A 7526-nucleotide genomic window follows, 5' to 3' on the forward strand; every position below is an offset into this window, starting at 1 on the left:
CTTGCAATATACAAATCACTTCACAGTCAACTTTGAAATCAACGGTCATCCATCATTTTAGTCGATACCCATTGTCGTCCAGAGCCAAAAGCAGAAGTCGTGGTCCTGCACCTGGAGCCATTCCATGTTAGCTGAACATAAAATGACTACAAATTTTCTGCTCTTAATCAATAATTTCTTAAAAGGCAAAAAACAATTGAAACATTAGAGCTTAAGTATCATTCTGCTTCAGGACAGCTAGGCGGCTGGCAGACCATTATGCTGCGGTCATCCACTTCCTTGACCTCTCCTGATCAGCCTACCAAAAAAATAAAATAACCACAGTAAATAGTCTGTTGTATATGGTTAGTAATTATTACTCTGTGTAATATTAGTAGGAATAAGACTTGATCTGGTAAAGTCAGAGTCGTGTCCTTAATGTTCACCTGTGGAGGATAAAGTCACAGGGAACCACTGATTTTTTTGCATGACTTCTCCCCACAAGGAAACACTATAGCAGGGATCGGCAACCTCTGGCAACTCCCAGAATGCTCCATTCACTTCTATGGGAGTTATGAGAACAGCTGAGCATGTTTGCATGCTGGGAGTTGTAGTTTCACAGCAGCTGAAGGCTGCTGATCCCTGCACTACAGTATATATTTAGCCTCAGATGAATCCTTTAACGCAGGGATGACCAACCTGCAGCCCTCCAGCTGTTGTAAAACTACAACTCCCACGATGCCCTTCTGTAGGATGATAGCTGTAAGATGTCAGGGAATGATGGGAGTTGCAGTTGGAGGGCCGCAGGTTGAGCATGCCTGCTTTAACGTATCAACCGGAGATTTCCTCCTGTCAGGAGTACAACAAGCATAAAATGACCACTTATTTATTGCTTCGCCATCAGAGTAACAGCATGCACTACACAGCAGTCTTACCGGTATTAAACACTTGGACGTATTCATACAGGACGCCAATGTTAAGCCTATGCCAGGTCCAGATCAAACTTTAGCAGTGAGCATAATGTGCTGAAAAACAAAAACACAATTAAAACAGATTAAAAAAAAAAAAAAAAAAAAATACGACAAGTGTCCCCACCCCCATCCTGAACATGTGGCAACTCATGCCCCAGGTGTTATTGTTGAGGCGCAAGGTCGGGCTGGGGTTCCTTGGGCCCAACCCTATATCAATAAAGTCTAATAGATTTTGAGTTAAAAAATATATAGATAGACCCTAGTGTGTAAGTTATTGGCTTGAAAGGCAGCGCCCGATTTGTTTTTCTCCTGGACCTATGGGGCCCCCTATAGTATCAAAAACTGAGAACACCGGAGGATCCACTGGTACTCTGGAGACGCAGAGTTTCAATTCTAGGGAATGTAACACCCAATTAAAACCAGATAGTGACCCACATTTCTTTTTTGTAACATGTTTTTATTTTCCGATCGTAGATTTTTTGCACTTTTCTGTACATCATTATGGGGACAGCAGACACGTGGAACACAGGCCACAATAGAAAGGATATGACTTCTATGGAAGAGGATTTTGGACATGCTCTGCAACCTGTGCAGAGGTCATTGTACAGGGATGGGGAGTAGATAAAATGTGAACATCACCTATTGTGAAAGTTGGATCCTGTGTTATCCATACAGAGGCATCATCATTATTGTATCCCATTTGCGATAATGAGTTGACTGCCAAGAACTGATCTCTACAGAACAGGAAGTGGCAGCATATGACTAGGTTCGGCGGCCAGTGTGAAAACTGCTGAACTTTAGGGTCTTTTGAACGATACATAAAGGAAATTGAATTTTAAAAATAAGATCAAAGATTCTTAAAATATGTTTGACTTGATTTTGTGAGGACATTTCCCTTTAATGTTACCCTTATCCCTTTATGTAGCCTCAGGTAAATCCTTTAACGCATCAGTTACAGAATTTCCATTCAGGAGTACAAGGCTCATCATTGGCTACATGTTCACTCTGCAGAATTAGATTTAAATGTGTGTAGGGGTAACTTACCTTTCTTCTTGTGGTCATTGCTTCCCACAATTCCTGATGGGGGACTGGAGTGGTGGAAAAAAGAAAAAAAAAACACATGAGCATATTTCTAACGCATTGCCCTTTACCATGTGCTGGAAAAGCTCTAACAATATCAAGTATAATATATTACAAGTAGAACGCCATCTGCCCAGTGAACATGGCGTTCAGGTGATGTGCATAGTCTCAGGTAAATCCTTTTGAACATCAAGGACAGTATGATCAGGGAGTACAGCTCTCATCATCGACTACGCACATCTACAAACGGGCATCCTACAATAATTCTCACTGGTCTATAGGGAACATCATTCAGTTATTTCTTAAAGGGGTTGTCCCATGACAAAAATATATCCCCTACCCACAGTGTCCGATTGGCAGGGCTCCCGTCGATCACTAGAATGGAGGCTTGTGTTCCCTCGCATGTCCACTGTATTGGACTCATACTCTCCCATCTCTGGCGGCCCCATAGAGTTGAATAGAGCATTGAACACGTGCATCTGCCGGAGCGGTTCAACCAGGGGAACACAAGCCCCCATTCTAGTGATCAGACACCTCTCCTATCCTGTGGATAAGGAACAAGTAGGTTGTCATGGGACAACCCCTTTGAGGAAGTCCACCCAAAGTCCGATAGTTCTATTTACACAGATATTGGATTTTTTTCTGTTATATTGTAAAGGGACACCAAGAAATGCAACCACTTCCAATCGGGCTGCTCCCGCTACAAAACTGAAAAAGCCTTATATCTGTGTGTAGGTGAAACATAACTGGAAACAAAAGGGATTTTCTTGGAGTTCAATACTGATTGCCTGTTCAGGATTGGCCAATATAAAGGCATTCGGAAAGTCTTCAGACCCTTTCACTTTTTGTCATGTTGCTCATCATTCTGCACTCAATACCCCATAACGAGAAAGTGAAAAAGAAGGTTTCAGAAATTTTTGCAAATTTATACCAAGAGCGCAGTAGCTGCCACAATTCTTAAATGGAAGAACTTTTTCTTAGAGCTGCCCACCCCACCAAAAAAATAAAAGACTTTTCCCAAAGTCTGTTTCGGTTCCAGGAAAGGGTTTTTAACAGTAGAAATAAAATTTTTAAAATTACCCGAAGTCTCGTGAGACTTAACAAATAAATAACTTCGGCTCATCTGAGCCAATACATTCTAGTACAGAGCGTACAGTATTCAAATGAAGTTTTATGCAAATCGACTTTGGATCGAAGTCGATTCACTCATCCCTACAGCGAAGCATGCTGGTGACTGGGACAGGGATACTGGTCATGGTTGAAGGAAAGCTAAATCGAGCAAGGTACAGAGATATTCTTAATGAAAACCTACTCCAGAATGTTCTGGACCTCAGACTAGGCTGAAGGTGTACCTTCCAACAAGACAATGACACTAAGTACACAGCCAAGACAACTCAGGAGTGGCTTAGGGACAACTCTGAATGACCTTGAGTGGCCCATTTAGGTTTAACCCCACAGATAATCTCTGGAGAAACCTGAAAATTGCTATCCACCAAGAGTCCCCATCCAACTTGACAGAGCTTGAGGAGATCTACAGGGAAGAAAATCCCCAAATTCTGAACATTGTTTTCACTTTCTCATTACGGCGTATTGATCTGTAATCATGGACAAAATAGAGTGTGCTTCCGCGTGGTCACCATAGACCCATAGTCCATAGAAGACCACTGATGTGTGAATACACACAATGCCAATGGGTACATGTGCTTTCCATGGAGTCCAGACAGCACATGTCAGTGATTCATTGGGGTATGAAAGAGGCCTTACTAATATATGGGCAGTCTGTATGTGGTGCCAACGCGATTCAAGACTTCATAAGTTTTGGTCAATCTGCATTTACGTTTGCACTTGATAGATTATTTTACCTCCACATCAGGTACCTTCAGGAGGTGACCAGAGTGTCCGTGTACCAGCGTGCAGCACTGAGAATGGGTGAGAAACGGGCATGTTTGGGAAGCTGAAAGAATAAAAATACAGAATGAGACATATGGATGCTGATCTGGAAACCTAATACAAGTCATGAAAATTATGCAGGGTATGAAAATCTCTGAATACATCCTAGCAATACATCACACACATGCTCTATGTCAGGTTATGAAATACTGCCACTGTAATCAATAGAAGATGAATACAGAAAAGCCCCCTCTAGTGGCAGCCATCAGCCACTCAGATCTTTGCATTTCTGCACTTAGGGTAACACGGGACCAGAGCTTCATAAAAGAAAACCACTCAGTTCTTTGCTGAAAGCAAGTTGGACAATACATTAAAAATTAAAGCCGCCTCTTTGGAGGGCGCCCACAAATGCTGCCTAACTGCGATAATTGCACACGGATCAGCACTAATTCCCTGCACTTGCTGTGCTTTCACCTTACCAATTAAAGGAAACCCACATGTGGTTCCCTCGGCCATGATGGATATGGTCACCTTTAGCGACTGGTGGGGATCCCAGCAGGTCAGTGGTTATGGAGTATACTACTGGTATGCAGTAGAAAAGAAACATTAAAAGGGTTCTCCGGGTTCTTAATAAAACCCAGGCATCTTCTATCCTGTGTAGGAAAAATAGTCTGATCAGTACTTACCACACCGGTCTGCAGGCACCTCCGCTCAGTCCTAACCGGATATGTTCACAAGTCTTTCTTATGCAGGATAGAAGATGCTGGGATTTTATGAAAATCATGGAAAACCCCTTTAAGGGTCCAGCCAAACGTGGTGGGTCAGCTGCAGGTTCATCAGCAGCCGATGGATGAGATTTCTGAAATCTCTTCCACTTCACGGAGGCAATATTTTAGCATAAAGGTGCAATTCACATGGGCTTTTTGTTGAAAAAGGTCTAATAAAAACCCCACAAACCTGCACCCGATTTTCCAGTCACCTGGTTTTCAGCTGCATGGCTTTTACAATGCAAACTCTGCCAACCCGGGTGGTTCTGGTGCGCTTTATTTTATGCAGAAATTTTTGGGCTAAGTTTTTTTTTTCATTATTTTTTTGGGGGCAACGACTTGTTTTTCTAGAGACATTACTAAAAGACAAAAAAAAAAAAAAACAAGGCTACTTTCACACTGCCGTTTCAAGGTCCGCTTGTGAGATCCGTTTCAAGGCTCTCACAAGTGGCCCAAAACAGATCAGTTTAGCCACTCAGAATGCATTGGGGCTAAGGATCCGCTCAGAATGTCAGTTTGCCTCCGTTCAGCCTCCATTCTGCTCTGGAGGCTGCTTGCAGCGTTTTGATGTCCGCCTGCCGATGCAGAGCCAAACAGATCCGTCCTGACTTACAATGTAAGTCAATGGGGACTAATCCGTTTTCACTGACACAATATGGTGCAATTGAAAATGGATTCACCTCCCATTGACTTTCAGTGTAAGTCAAAACAGATCCGTTTGCATTATCATGAACAAATTTTTTTTTTGTTCATGGTAATGCAAACGGATCCGTTCTGAACAGATACAAGCGTTTGCATATCCATCTGTGCAGATGACAGACGGATCCGCGCCTAACGCAGGTGTAAAAGTAGCCTTTAGGGTATGTTCACACAGGATTTTGCCAAAGGAATTCATTTTGACGGTTTAAAGCCATTCTTGGTGCGGTGCCCAGACAGACACCATCGGAAGCTGCAGAGGATTGGTTCACAGTTTACGCCATTCAGTGGAGCTGTGAGCAGGACTGAGGCAAAGTGAAAAACCACATCAGAAACCGTGGAGGCTTCAGAATGTGGCAGATGTGAACATACCCTTATGCTGTTTATTACAGAAAACCCCCATATTATAGCATTTGATCAGAATTATATATATATATAAAAACACACACACATCATAGCATTCTATCTAAACGTACTCTATATTCTAGCATTCCATCTACTGCCCCTCCCCCCATATAATACAGCATTAGACACGTGAGATATAGCAGAGTCCACCACCATGACTGGGCCCAACACGTGGTCACTGGCGGTGAAGTGGAACCCTCAGCACAAGGCAGAAGTAGCGGTAGGTACAGATGACTACTTCTACATTCTGTATTATTACACAGCACGAGATCTACATTCTGTAGTATTACATGACCCGGTAATCGCACGCAGCACCTACCTCTCCATAGTCACCACGCCGACTGAGGCAGGGTGTAGCCCCAGAAGGCTCCTAGAAGCCATAGGCCCACCCACCCGCAGGGGCTGTCGGTCAATATCCGGAAGCTTGTAATCACTTAGAAACACTCCACCGGCGACTTATTATCCACACCATGCGACTCACAACATCGCGTCTTGGAGAAAAAGTCGCGTCTAAAGAAACTTGGAAAAGTTTTTGTCACGTTGTCCAGTGGCTGTTCTTCTGCTCGTGTCCAGCAGAGGTCGCTAGTGCATTAGTAATACAATGTACTGAGAGCTGCCGCTTCCCATCTGCTTGTATAGAGAAAGAAGATCGACTCCTCTGTTTATAATGTTATTAAATGAATGCTGTACTATTTTTATGGTATGTGCTGAGCGAATCAAATCAAGTTTAGGAAAAATGACATTCAACACGAATCCAAATTTCCTCACGCTTCATGGTAATCAGGCTTGGACTGGCCCACAGGGGTACAGGTGAATCCCCTGGTGGGCCCCTGAGCAAGGTGGGCCCCTAGTCTCCCACTCCCTGCACAAGTGACACATAAGTGACACATAACACAGGAGACTTACTGCACTACATACATTCTGTGTACAGCACCTCCACCAGCCTATGTTCATATAGATTATTATTATTATTAAGAAACTCCCCAGTTTATTATTATAGATAGGGATGAGCAAATCTACTTCGGATGCTTCAAGTATCAAGTTTTTTTTACAGTATTAATAATTCACAGTTATTACACAAAGTCTCGTGAGACTTCGCAAAGTAATAACTTTGGCTCATCTGAGCCAATACATTCTAGGACCATGGCGGTAAGCGGGGGATCATCGGCGTACAGCAGCCGCTGTTACAGTACTTCCCCCTCCACTCTTCTTGAGTCCACGACGGGACAAAAACCTCTTTAACAAGTCCGGCGCATAGATATTCTCTTCTGGCTGCCAAGACCTCTCTTCAGGACCAAAACCCTTCCAGTCCAACAGATAGTAGGTCTTTTTGCCCCTCTTCTTGAAGTCCAAGATGTCCTTGACCTCGAATGTCCCCTACGAATCTTCAGATATCGTAATCGGAGTGGACGGAGCCGTCGAGAAGCGGTTAAGGACTACAGGTTCAGGCAGGGACACGTGGAAGGCATTAGGGATACGTAGAGAGCGGTAGCCGTAACTTATAAGTCATTTCATTGATCCTCATCAAAACTACAAAGGGTCCAAGGAACTGTCACGAGGGTATCAAGAGCCACGTCTGACTCCGTTATACCCGGGGTCAGGAGGTCGCAGCGGGTGGCTGCGCGCTCTATATCTAAAGATCACGTTGTTTCTTAGTGATTGTTTTCTGTGTTTGCCTTGCTATCCTTTTTGTCTCAATCAGGGATCCGTAGCTTCTCCTCCTCAGCTGTTTCTTGTC

The 7526-nt window shown here is 43.5% G+C and overlaps 1 long non-coding RNA gene across 1 annotated transcript; it reads right to left on the bottom strand.

Annotated features, from left to right (window-relative positions):
* Positions 1-6238, bottom strand: LOC121002281. The gene is made up of 5 exons (XR_005779270.1): positions 6108-6238; positions 3893-3984; positions 1995-2038; positions 915-1004; positions 1-298 (listed from the first exon to the last, which is right to left on the bottom strand). It is a non-coding gene; the product is annotated as an uncharacterized LOC121002281 (long non-coding RNA).
* Positions 6239-7526: the final 1288 nt, after the last annotated feature.

This window comes from Bufo bufo, chromosome 5, assembly GCF_905171765.1.
Source record: "Bufo bufo chromosome 5, aBufBuf1.1, whole genome shotgun sequence".
Classification (NCBI taxonomy): domain Eukaryota; kingdom Metazoa; phylum Chordata; class Amphibia; order Anura; family Bufonidae; genus Bufo; species Bufo bufo.